This window comes from Salvelinus sp. IW2-2015, linkage group LG30, assembly GCF_002910315.2.
Source record: "Salvelinus sp. IW2-2015 linkage group LG30, ASM291031v2, whole genome shotgun sequence".
Taxonomy (NCBI): domain Eukaryota; kingdom Metazoa; phylum Chordata; class Actinopteri; order Salmoniformes; family Salmonidae; genus Salvelinus; species Salvelinus sp. IW2-2015.
The window spans coordinates 20,718,604-20,730,536 of record NC_036869.1 but is presented as its reverse complement, the minus strand read 5'-3'; the positions used below and the strand labels follow the sequence as shown (position 1 = coordinate 20,730,536).

Here is an 11,933-nt window from a genome sequence, read left to right as displayed (position 1 = left end):
ACACAAAAGGCAGAATGGTCCCTTCAGGATATAGTTTAGTATGTTTTAGTTTTCTTGTGAGTTAAATGCAGAGACACGTCAACTAACAAAACAGTTACATTGATAGATACTGGGAAAAAACATTATTGAGAATATAGTGCATTAAAATGAACATGAGTGCAGTGATGGCTATAACGGTGAAACAAACAGACAAAGATCCAAACCTATCGATGCTGACCGTAGTGGGGTGAATGAAGCCAATGACCATGACCACACAGTTGGAGAAAGGTTCTTTAAGAGTTACGTGGACAGTCACAGCATAGTGAACATTACAGCATAAACCATTTAAATGACAGTTCTGCCTGACAGATCAACAAWTGTACGGCTTGGAGAAGAAAAAAGAAAACAGACAAAACCGACAGCAGTATTATTGTTGAGGTAAACCTCAGCAAAACTCACTTCTACATGTACCTTTCCTCATTCCCTCTCTCCCTTCTTTCCTTCCAGAATAACTTGCTAATAACAGTCACAAGGTAAGTCGTTTATTCAGTGACTCAGTCCCAACCCATCCGGAGTTCATTTAGCTGCATACACTTTTTAATAATACCTCAAACCCTAAAAACCAAAAAAACTTCATCACAAAAATGAAAAAAATAAATAAAATGAAAGGGGGAAAAAAAATCTGAAGATTGAGTTGAKAAAACCTAAGGCTGAAAAGAAACATGACAATGATGAAAGCAATTAAAGTTCATTTAAAATGTCCCAAAAAAATGCAATGCTCTTTAGTGGATGCATGCAATCAAGAATATACTGCCAACTTAGGTATTTATGATCAAAAGGTGAGGGGGAAAATATTCTAGCTTGCAAAAACATAGAATGGGGAGACGGAGGGGGGGCGTTGTTGTGTCAATTAAGGATGTTCCCCAATCACAGAGGAGACGGTCTATACAAGGCCTCTGATTGGAAGAGTCAGTTTGGTTGACAGTAGCCCTGTGCATAACCCCATCTACTTCCTGAAGCCTCTCTGTCAATCATGTTGTAAAGGAGGTGAGATAAAAAGAGTGCTGCCCACCTGGCATTACTTTACTCCAGGGTTACTATGGATTCTTTACACAGAGTGCTGCCCACGGTTACTATGGATTCTTTACACAGCGTGCTGCCCACTGGCATTAACTTTACTCCAGGGTTACTATGGATTCTTTACACAGAGTGCTGGCCTACACAGGCCTATGTGCCTTTACTGCAGGTTACTATGGATTCTTTACACAGAGTAATGCCCACCTGGTATTACTTTACTCCAGGCGTTACCTATCGATTCTTTTACAACAGAGTTGCTGCCCCACCTGGCATTACTTTATACTCCAGGGTTTACTATGGATTCTTTACACAGAGTAATGCCCACCTGGCATTATTTACTCCAGAGTTACTATGGATCTTACACGAGTGCTGCCACCTGGCTTTACTTTACTCCAGAGTTACTATGGATTCTTTACACAGAGTAATGCCCACCTGGCATTACTTTACTATAGAGTTTACTATGGATTCTTTACACAGAGTAATGCCCACCTGGTATTACTTTACTCCGAGGGTTACTATGATTCTTTACACAGAGTGCTGCCCACCTGGCATTATCCTTTACTCCAGAGTTACTATGGGAGTTTTCTTACACAGAGTGCTGCCCACTCGCCCACTGGCATTACTTAACTCCAGGGTTACTATGGAATTCTTTACACAGAGTGCCTGCCCACCTGGCATTCTTTACTCCAGGGTTACTATGGATCTTTACACAAAGTGCTGCCCACCTGGCATTACTTTACTCCAGAGTTACTATGGATTCTTTACACAGAGTGCTGCACCACCTGGCATTACTTACTCCAGAGTTACTATGGATTCTTACACAGAGTGCTGCCCACCAGGCATTAACTTTACTCCAAGGGTTACTATGGATTCTTTACACAGAGTGCTGCCCACCTGGCATTACTTTACTCCAGAGTACTATGGATTCTTTACAACAGAGTAATGCCCACCTGGCATTACTTTACTCCAGGGTACTATGGATTCTTTACACAGAGTATCCGCACGGCCTCTGGCCACTTGTGAAAAAAATTACAATCCGTGAAAAACATTCATTCACACAACGCAAAACTGACTCAATCGCAAGCCCCCCCCCCCCCCCCCCACGGTGTTTAGAAAATCCTTTGCTTCAATGACTATCAATGATCTGCATTTTACCCCCTCCTACTGCTCCTACTGTATCTGTGGCGTAGGCCAGAATGATTATGTTATGATTAAGAGATCTTGAAACAAGTTGTTGTTGTTTTTTCTCTCGTTGGTTTTTCATAACATGGATTTTTGATTTGTAATATTTTTTTATTTGTACATAAATGAACGATTCAAAACTACCCATTGATATGGCATTTCTGAATTTAAAAAAAATCCCAAATCCGTTGTTTCAATCCCCTGAAAGCATGCGGTTGCCGTCTCTCGCTCGCCGCTTGCTCTTACAAGACCAAACTTGCCGATGATGACTCGACCACGAAGAAGAGCACGATGAGGGCCACCGTGCGCAGGCCTCAGCCCCTCCTCCTTCACCATGGAGTGGGAGAGTGCTGGGAGGCGAGGACAACACGTTGCTCTTCCTCATCCGCAGGCCATCGTCTTCCTGAGGGGGTGGTGAAACCAAAAGAGAGGGAGAGAAGGAGAAAGATGAAATAGGAACAGAGAGAGGGTGAAGAGATAGATACGTGAGAGACAGAGAAAAAGAGAGAAAAAGAGGGGGACAGAGAGGGAGAGGGATAGACATGGAGAGAGGAGAAAGAGAGAGGGATAGATATGAGAGAGAGGGAAGGAAAAAGAGAAGAGGGGGAGAGGGATAGATATGGTGAAATGAGAGAAAGACGGGGGGAAAATTACCACAGTATTATCTACAATCCCTCAGTCAAAGAAGGTATGCGTCATAGCTCAAGATAGGAATGTCGTCCATGTCAGTCAAAGATAGGTATGTCGCCATACTCAGTCCAAAGTAGGTAATGTCGTCCCACCAGTCAAAGATAGTAATGTCGTCGCACTCAGTCAAAGATAGGTAATGTCGTCCACCAGTCTCAAACGATAGGTATGTCGTCCACTCAGTCAAAGATAGGTAATGTCGTCCACTCAGTCAAAGATAGGTAATGTCGTCCACTCAGTCAAAGATAGGTAATGTCGTCTCACTCAGTCAAAAAGAATGTAGTCAATGTCGTCCACTCAGTCAAAGATAGGTAATGTCGTCCACTCAGTCAAAGATAGGTAATGTCGTCACATCAGTCAAGATAGTAATGTCGTCCACTATTCAAAGATAGGTAATGTCGTCCACTCAGTCAAAGATAGGTAATGTCGTCCACTCAGTCAAAGATAGGTAATGTCGTCCACTCAGTCAAAGATAGGTAATGTCGTCCACTTCAGCCCAAAGATAGGTAATGTCGTCCACTCAGTCAAAGATAGGTAATGTCGTCCACTCAGTCAAAGATAGGTAATGTCGTCCACTCAGTCAAGATAGGTAATGTCGTCCATTCATTCAAAGATAGGTAATGTCGTCCACTCATTCAAAGATAGGTAATGTCGTCCACTCAGTCAAAGATAGTAATGTCGTCCACTCAGTCAAGAAAGGTAATGTCGTCCACTCAGTCAAAGATAGGTAATGTCGTCCACTCAGTCAAAGATAGGTAATGTCGTCCACTCAGTCAAAGATAGGTAATGTCGTCCCACTTCAGTCAAAGATAGGTAATGTCGTCCACTCAGTCAAAGATAAGGTAATGTCGTCCACTCAGTCAAAGATATGGTAAGTCATCCACTCAGTCAAAGATAGGTAATGTCGTCCACTCAGTCAAAAGATAGGTAATGTCGTCCACTCAGTCAAAGATAGGTAATGTCGTCCACTCAGTCAAGATAGGTAATGTCGTCCACTCAGTCAAAGATAGGTAATGTCGTCCACTCAGTCAAAGATAGGTAATGTCGTCCACTCAGTCAAAGAATAGGTAATGTCGTCCACTTCATCAAAGTAGGTATGTCCGTCCACCATCAAAGATAGGTAATGTCGTCCACTCAGTCAAAGATAGGTAATGTCGTCCACTCATTCAAAAAGGTAATGTCGTCCACTCAGTCAAAGATAGGTAATGTGCCGTCCCACTCAGTCAAAGATAGGTTAATTGTCGTCCACTCACGATCAAAGATAGGTAATGTCGTCCTACTTTCAAAGATAGGGTGTCCGTCCACTCATCAAAGATAGGTAATGTCGTCTCCACTCAGTCAAAGAATAGGTAATGTCCTCCATCAGTCAAAATGGTAATTCCGTCGTCCACTCAGTCAAAAGATACGGTAAGTCGTCCCCCAAGAGTAAGTCTTCACTCAGTCAAAGAATAATGTAATGCGTCCACTCAGTCAAAGATATGTAATTGTCGTCACACTCATTCAAAGATATGTAATGTCGTCCACTCAGTCAAGTAGTAGCCCCATCACAGATAGCGTAATGTCGTTCCCACTCCAGTCACAAGATAGGTAGCATGTCTGTCATGTCCCATCAGTCAAAGATAGGTAATGTCGTCCCAACATCGTCAAAGATAGGTAATGTCGTCCACTCACAAGATAGCGTCCACATCAAAGATAGGGTAATGTCGTCCACCGTCAGTTCAAAGATAGGTAATCCTCAGTCAAAGATAGGTAATGTCGTCCACTCAGTCAAAGATAGGTAATGTCGTCCACTCAGTCAAAGATAGGTAATGTCGTCCACTCAGTCAAAGGGGATGTGTAAATCATCTAAACCCCCCCAGGACTCCACCAGGCGCCAGCTTTTAACACACTTCATTTCCCAACAGCGGGTGGGGGGGGGCTCTGTTAGTGTAATCTGGAGCCTGGGACGGGAGTGGCCAAAAGCAATTCCGYCTCTGGCACTACTTAAAGGGGAGGTGGCAGGCCAGCGGGTGGCGTGCTGCTCCTGAGTCTGATTCATCGTCTTTCCCCTTTAAAAGGGGAAATCTGGGGCTGCTACATCCATTTTTTGAATTTAAAATTAATGATTTACACTGAGTGTACAAAACATAAGGARCACCTTCAGTTGCACTCCCTTTTGCCTTCAGAACAGCCTCAAATCGTCAGGATATGGACACKACAAGGTGTTGAAAGCATTCCACAGGGATGTTGGCCCATGTTGACTCCAATGCTTCCCACAGTTGTGTTAAGTTGGCTGGATAATGAATATCCTTTGGGTGGTGAACCATTCTTGATACACACAGGGAAACTGTTGAGCGTGAAAAACCCAGCAGCGTTGCAGTTCTTGACACAAAACGGTACGCCTGGCCCCTACTGTACTACCATCCCCCGTTCAAAGGCACTTCAATCTTTTGTCTTGCCCATTCTCCCTCTGAATGGTGCACATTACACAATCCATGTCTCAATAGTCTCAAGGCTTAAAAATCCTTATTTAAGCTGTCTCCTCCCTTTCATCTACACTATTGAAGTGGATTTAACAAGTGACATCAACAAGGGATTATAGCTTTCACCTGGTCAGGCTATGCCATGGAAAGAGCAGGTGTTCTTAATGTTTTGTCCACTCAGTGTATAGCCATTGATTGAATCCCAGACATCTCCTTGGTTCTCACCCTGATCTGCTTGTTCTCTTCCCGTAGCCGCTGTGCCTCCGTCTGCAACCTCTTACACTCCTCCATGACCTTCTTGACCTCGCCGTCGTCCAGGGTGGAGCTCATGGACTTCATGGACAGTGTGGAGGACTCTGACTTGAGCAGGTTGGACGACATCATCTTGTTGGCATCCGGGTCCTGGTGCTGTGGGTGAAGAGGGAGAGAGGGCTTAGGTTTATTTCAACATTTGGTACATATGCAGAAACATACCTCAAATGTAATGTCACAATAGGGAATCAATATGGAGAAAGTGAATGTTGGTAACTTGTTCTGCTGCAGGCCTGGCTGGTAGTGATTGCAGTCATGTCGTACACTAAGAGAGAGGCAGGCGCGTGCACTCAAACACTCAAACACACACACACACTCCCCCAATCCCAATACTTCCAAAAAGAGACGCAAAAGCTGGTTTCCATTTTCACTCCCAACTACGTGGCACGACGATGCTGTTGCTTCCAGCCATGTATCTCGCTGATCATAATTAACAAAAACAACAACGGCCCAATTTCCCTGTGGCTTTGTTTATGGGGCTCATATTTTCTGCTCATCCCGGGGGAAGTGATCTTCTACCATCTGTGTGTGCTTTGCAGAGTAATCACAACAATAAAAGTGAGAGTGTGGCCCAGGGAACTATGGTTATGGCTATGTTATTGCGTGCGGCTATGGTTATGGTTGGGGTTATGGCTGGGCTATGGCTGGGCTATGGCTATGTTTATGGCTGGGGCTATGGCTATGTTATGGCTGGGGCTATGGTTATGGTTGGGGTTATGGCTGGGGCTATGGCTGGGGCTATGGCATGTATGGCTGGGGCATGGCTATGTTTATGGCTGGGGCTATGGTTATGGTTGGGGTTATGGCTGGGGCTATGGCTGGGGCTATGGCTGGGGCTATGGCTGGGCTTATGCGCTGGGGCTGCGGTTATGCTGGGCTATGGCTGGGGTTATGGCTGGGGCTATGGCTGGGGCTGCGGTTATGGCTGGGGCTATGGCTGGGGTTATGGCTGGGGTTATGGCTGGGCTATGGCTGGGGTTATGGTTATGGCTGGGTTATGGCTATGGCTGGGGTTATGGTTTGTCTATGGTTATGTCTAAGGCGGGGTTATGTCTAAGCTGGGGTTATGGCTGGGGTTATGGCTGGGGTTATGTCTAAGGCTGGGGTTATGTCTAAGGCTGGGTTATGGCTGGGGTTTATGTCTAAGGCTGGGGTTATGTCTAAGGCTGGGGTTTGTCTAAGGCTGGGTTATGGCTGGGGCTATGGTTATTGGTTGGGGTTATGGCTGGGTTATGGCTGGGGTTATGTCTAAGGCTGGGGTTATGGCTGGGGTTATGTCTAGGGGTTAGGCTGGGGTTATGGCTGGGTTATGGCTGGGGTTATGGCTAAGGCTGGGGCTAAGGCTGGGGTTATGGCTGGGGTTATGGCTGGGGTTATGGCAAGACAAGGGGAGCTCTGCCTCTACTCCTGATGACAGGGGTTTTCTCTACAGGGATTTTCTCTACTAAATCACTTGAGTTTTAGAGACGTGTAACGGATGAGGCGGAGCGACAGGGAAAGAAAAATACGTGTGTGTGAGAAAAACAAGGAAGAGGGAGGATGACAGAAGATGGTAAATATGCAGTGAAAAAAAGCTGGTTGAGAGAATGGCAAGAGTGTGCAACGCTGTCATCAGGGCAAAGGGTGGCTACTTCTAAAATATATTTTGATTTAACACTTTTTAGGTTACTACATGATTCCATTTSTGTTWTTTCATAGTTTTGATGTCTTCACTATTATTCTACAACATAGTCCAAACTTTTTACTGGTACTTTACATTTTAAGTTTGTTCACAGACTGTATTTAACGGCAATTAAATATTTTACGCTGGAATTAGCCCCCAACTCCCGACTGTTTACTATGTCCCCTAAATCAGTTAGGCACATTCCTTCATATGATGTGGGAGTGCCATGCAGTTAAATGATTCTGGGACAAAGTTAMAACATTTATTTCAAAATTATTACTGACAAAATATTGGTTCTCACTCTCTCTCCCATTYAAMCAGTGGATACAATTMCTATTAGAATCTCTGGATGTTATGGGGGGAGTCTCAGGAGATGGATGGGTGGGAGGGGGGACTGACAAGCAACCTCGGATGCTGGGTGGGATGGKTGGCAGGCATGCTTTCTTCAGGTCGGTGAGGTCGGCTAGGCGKGGTKGGAAACATGGTTTCCGGGTGRAAGGAGACTGAGGGGGAGAATGTGTTAGGGTTATCTTTGTATGCATTTCTCTGAGTGTTTTTGTTGTTGTTGTGTGACTGAATTATGAACATATCTGAATGATTAYGACTTTGAATGTTACACCTGTACCAATGACCCCTCTTCTGAAAACGAAATAAAAAGTTGGTCACAAACCCCCCTGTAGTTATGTATTGGAGAGGGCAGTCCATAAGCACAGAGGATCTGGAATGGTCCAGATCCCTCCCAATGTGYTCTACAACTAATAAAACATTTCAGAAAAAGGCTCAGTGCTGTTATCCTCGCAAAGGTTGAAGTATTGAAAACAGTRGTGTCAATAATTTTGACCCCTACCTTTTTGAGAAAAAAAAAATATGAMTTGTTTAACAAAATCGATTTCTCTGACAAATTGTATTAGTATAAAATAATATAAATTCCCCATTTATTTGAGCATACAATATGGCTCAGTATTTGAATTATGTATTTTATAGTAGGCTGTCAATTTTTTGGGGAGGCAACTATATAAATATTGCAAGAGAAAAGTAATAAGASAGAGACTATGAACCCACCGTTTTCTCGTTCTCCGCCGGCAGCTCAAAGACACACCTCAGTTTGGAGTCCATCAGCTCCTCTGGCTTTGCCTCCTTCCACTGCAGAGAGAGAGGGAGAGACCACAGCCAACAATTGTCAGCCCAAGACCGGGGAAAGCAAACTGGACAGTGGTTTACCGGCAGTGAGATTTGTTCCCCCATTGTCTTCCTCCTCCACTTGTGTGAAGTGTCAATCAAACCTTTCTGTTCTGTCACAATCAAGAGGCTTCAGACTCGGCAGTGTTTTGTTTTTCACTAGGTTTGGGCGGTATCCATTTTTTCATACTGTCCTTGTGTCATCCCGGAGTATGCGGTATTACAGGCACTGAACATAAGGTTGCTATTTAAAAAAACGCAAAAGACCCCACTGAGTCTCTGTGGGGTCTTCCGAAGGTTAGCAATGCTAACATGTACATATAAGAATTACACTGGGGATTGTTAGCGAATTGCTAATGAGCACATGCAAACATTTTATACAGTACAGACATCCCAGCTCATAAACTTATACAAAAAAAGGCTACTCAAAGTTTTCTGCAAAAAACKAATCTTACACAGAAAGGATCTTGATCCAGGTTGGAATTCTCTGCTGTTATCAAGAAAAGCTTGATTTTGCACAAAGCTTACCACTTGGATAACTASCTACTAAGTTAGCAGACCAAATGCACAACTGCAATTTAGACACAGTTAACTTAATAGTTAAGATATCTGTCTGGAAAATATTTAGTTGTGAAGTGTTACCAGATCATTGCATGCTGCACAACAGTGAGAGTGGCTCACGAACAGGATGGGGTCAAGTCCATTTAAATTCCAGTCAATTCAGGAAGTACAATGAATTCCAAACTTTAATTCCAATGCCTTTCAATTAGGAAAATCTGGATTTGGAATTTGGTTTACTTCCTGAATTGACAGGAACTGAAATGGAATTCATCCCCAACCCTGCTCACGAGGCTCGGGTCTCTCGTCGTTGTGCGCTTGTAAACAAACAACGTGATGGCTCAGCTGTTTCAGGGAACTACCGGTAAGGTTTATAATGAAAAATAATCGAACACATAAATTGAAGAACGCGATCTGCTTTATTTCATAACCGAGTGCCCAAGATRACTGCAGATATTTACTTACAAAATCTAAATAAATATGACAATTAAATAAAAAACKGAAATTAGTTTTAAAGGTATTGAAAATCATCCCGTGGGTATTTTAAAATACCCCAGAAAGCGGTATACCACCCAAACCTATTTCTCACCTATCCCAAGTGTGTGTTCCTGTGTGTGTGTCTCAATTGTAATAGCAAACCAAATTCTCAAGAGTCCTGTCACTGCAGGGAAAGCACACAAGAGATCACTTAGGCCTACTTCCGCACGCAAACGAGACCGAGAGAGAAGTAGAAAGAGAGAGAGAAACAGAAGCGAGAGAAACAGAAAGAGAGAAACAGAAAGAGAGAGAAACAGAAAGAGAGAAACAGAAATAGAGAGAAACAGAAAGAGAGACAAACAGATAGAGAGAGAGAGAAACAGAAAGCAGTGACAGCGGAACAAATGTTTGTAAGGCTTGTTGGTCCTCAATCAAGCTGTGGGCCTAGCCCGGGTTCTTTGTCCTCGTCATCTTCCTCAGGGTGTGTGACCCTTGGTCTAGACTGATTTATGGATTTTGTGGTATGCAAAGCATGTGTGTGTGTGTGTGTGTGTGTGTGTGTGTGTGTGTGTGTGCGCTAGGGGTGATTGTCAGGTATGCATGATATGTTAGTCATATCTGTATCGGCAAATAAATGTCAGGTATGTTTTAAGTTCCAACGTTTATTTGCCACGTGCACAGGATAGAACAGGTGTAAAACAGTACAGTGACAGTCTTACCTTGAGACCTCTTTACAACAATGCAGTGATAAAAAWAWATATATATATATATATTAAAAAACTACAATGTGAGGTAAAGAAACACGCGAATGCAAGTATATACAGGTCAGTGCCAGTATCTTATTCAATGTGCAGAGTACTGGAGTGGTTGTATATAGCAGGTCAGTGTCAGTACCTTATTCAATGTGCAGGGGTACTGGAGTGGTTGTATATACAGGTCAGTGTCAGTACCTTATTCAATGTGCAGGGGTACTGGAGTGGTTGACGTGTGTTTATACATAAAAAGTGACTGGTAGTAGGATATACATGTCAACAGAGCTGAAAAGTGACTGGTAGAAGGAATATATAAATACGTATGGTAATATACTAGTGGTAATATACACTAGCAGTCAGAAGTTTTAGAACACCTACTGATGGGTTTTTCTTTATTTTGACTATTTTCTACATTGTAGAATAACTATGAAATAACACATATGGAATCATGTAATATCCAAAAAAAGTGTTAAACAAATCAAAATATATTTTATATTTGAGATTCTTCAAAGTATGTGTGTGTGAGAGTGAGTGAGTGAGAGGATGGTGACGGGACACACTCACCACTCCCTCCATGTCTGTCATTTCGGGGGGAGCCAGCATGGACTGCACCATGAACTTGTGTTTGCTTTTCTCGTTGGGGTCGTAGTCGAAAGGCTGCAGCATCACTGGGAGAAGGGCACAGCAGAAAGAAACATAAATATACATACAGAATTGTGTTCCTTAGGCACAAAACTGAAAAAACCTGAAAGAGGAGGGGACTGCTGATGGACCTGTCCATTAAGAAACCCAGATTTTCGTTTTGCATTTCAAAATGTTTTGCTATGGTTTGCCCTAGGTCTATGCGCTTTGGKACAGCAGAGCGCCTCTATAGCGGAGTAGTGCTTATATATGATCCCTTTCCAGACAATAGCAAAGTTGTCTGTCACTTGGTCGTCTCTCCCTGTCATTATACTATAGTTTACAAGATTACAGCTATTTTTGTTGACTCATAAATCAATTATTCTATTAAGAATCAGGGCAGGCATACAACTTCATTGGTAGGATGAAAAGAATATGACTGTTGAAAATGTGCATGTTCAAAGTCAATGAGCGTTATAGGGATAGTGCGAGATTTTGGCAATTGGATGTCTCTGCGTGCAGTTTGATTGAAGTTGCTAACTAGCGTTAGCGCAATGACTGGTAGTCTATGGGATCAGACTTCCACAGACTCCCATTCATTGCGCTAACGCTAGTTAGCAATCACTCGCGAAACTACCTTCAACTTCAATAAAATGCGTGCTTTTGTCAGCACATTCTCCTAATTCTGTGTTTCAGTTGAAGTACTCKGATTTAAAGGAGATTTAACAAGTATTCAAACGATAAACGATGTGGTACCCTATTCCTTTTATAGCGCATAAAGGACCCTGGCCAAAAGTAGTGCACTATAAAGGGAATAGGGTGCCATTTGGAATGTATCATATTCATGTTACCATGACTGCAAAACATTGACGGATCTACATAACTCCACACCGATGGCAATTTTTCTAACAGCTTCAATGTTTTTCACTTTAACATTACAAATTGCCCTAATAAAAAACAGGTGTGTCTGAATATTATTTTACC

At 43.1% G+C, this 11,933-nt stretch overlaps 1 long non-coding RNA gene and 1 pseudogene across 3 annotated transcripts; one reads left to right on the top strand and one right to left on the bottom strand.

The window, feature by feature from the left end:
* Nucleotides 1-11: 11 nt before the first annotated feature.
* LOC139023260 (uncharacterized) lies at nt 12-1,833 on the top strand. 3 transcript variants are annotated; one of them, XR_011474403.1, is made up of 4 exons: nt 12-1,072; nt 1,226-1,282; nt 1,455-1,509; nt 1,747-1,827. It is a non-coding gene; the product is annotated as an uncharacterized lncRNA (long non-coding RNA). The 3 variants fall into 3 exon arrangements; XR_011474404.1 differs by lacking the exon at nt 12-1,072 and adding an exon at nt 1,111-1,164; XR_011474402.1 differs by lacking the exons at nt 12-1,072; nt 1,226-1,282 and adding an exon at nt 1,567-1,624 and having other exon boundaries at nt 1,439-1,509; nt 1,747-1,833.
* Nucleotides 1,834-1,915: 82 nt separating this feature from the next.
* Nucleotides 1,916-11,933, bottom strand: part of LOC111955391 (vesicle-associated membrane protein-associated protein B/C-like) — a 34,121-nt pseudogene continuing 24,103 nt past the window's right edge.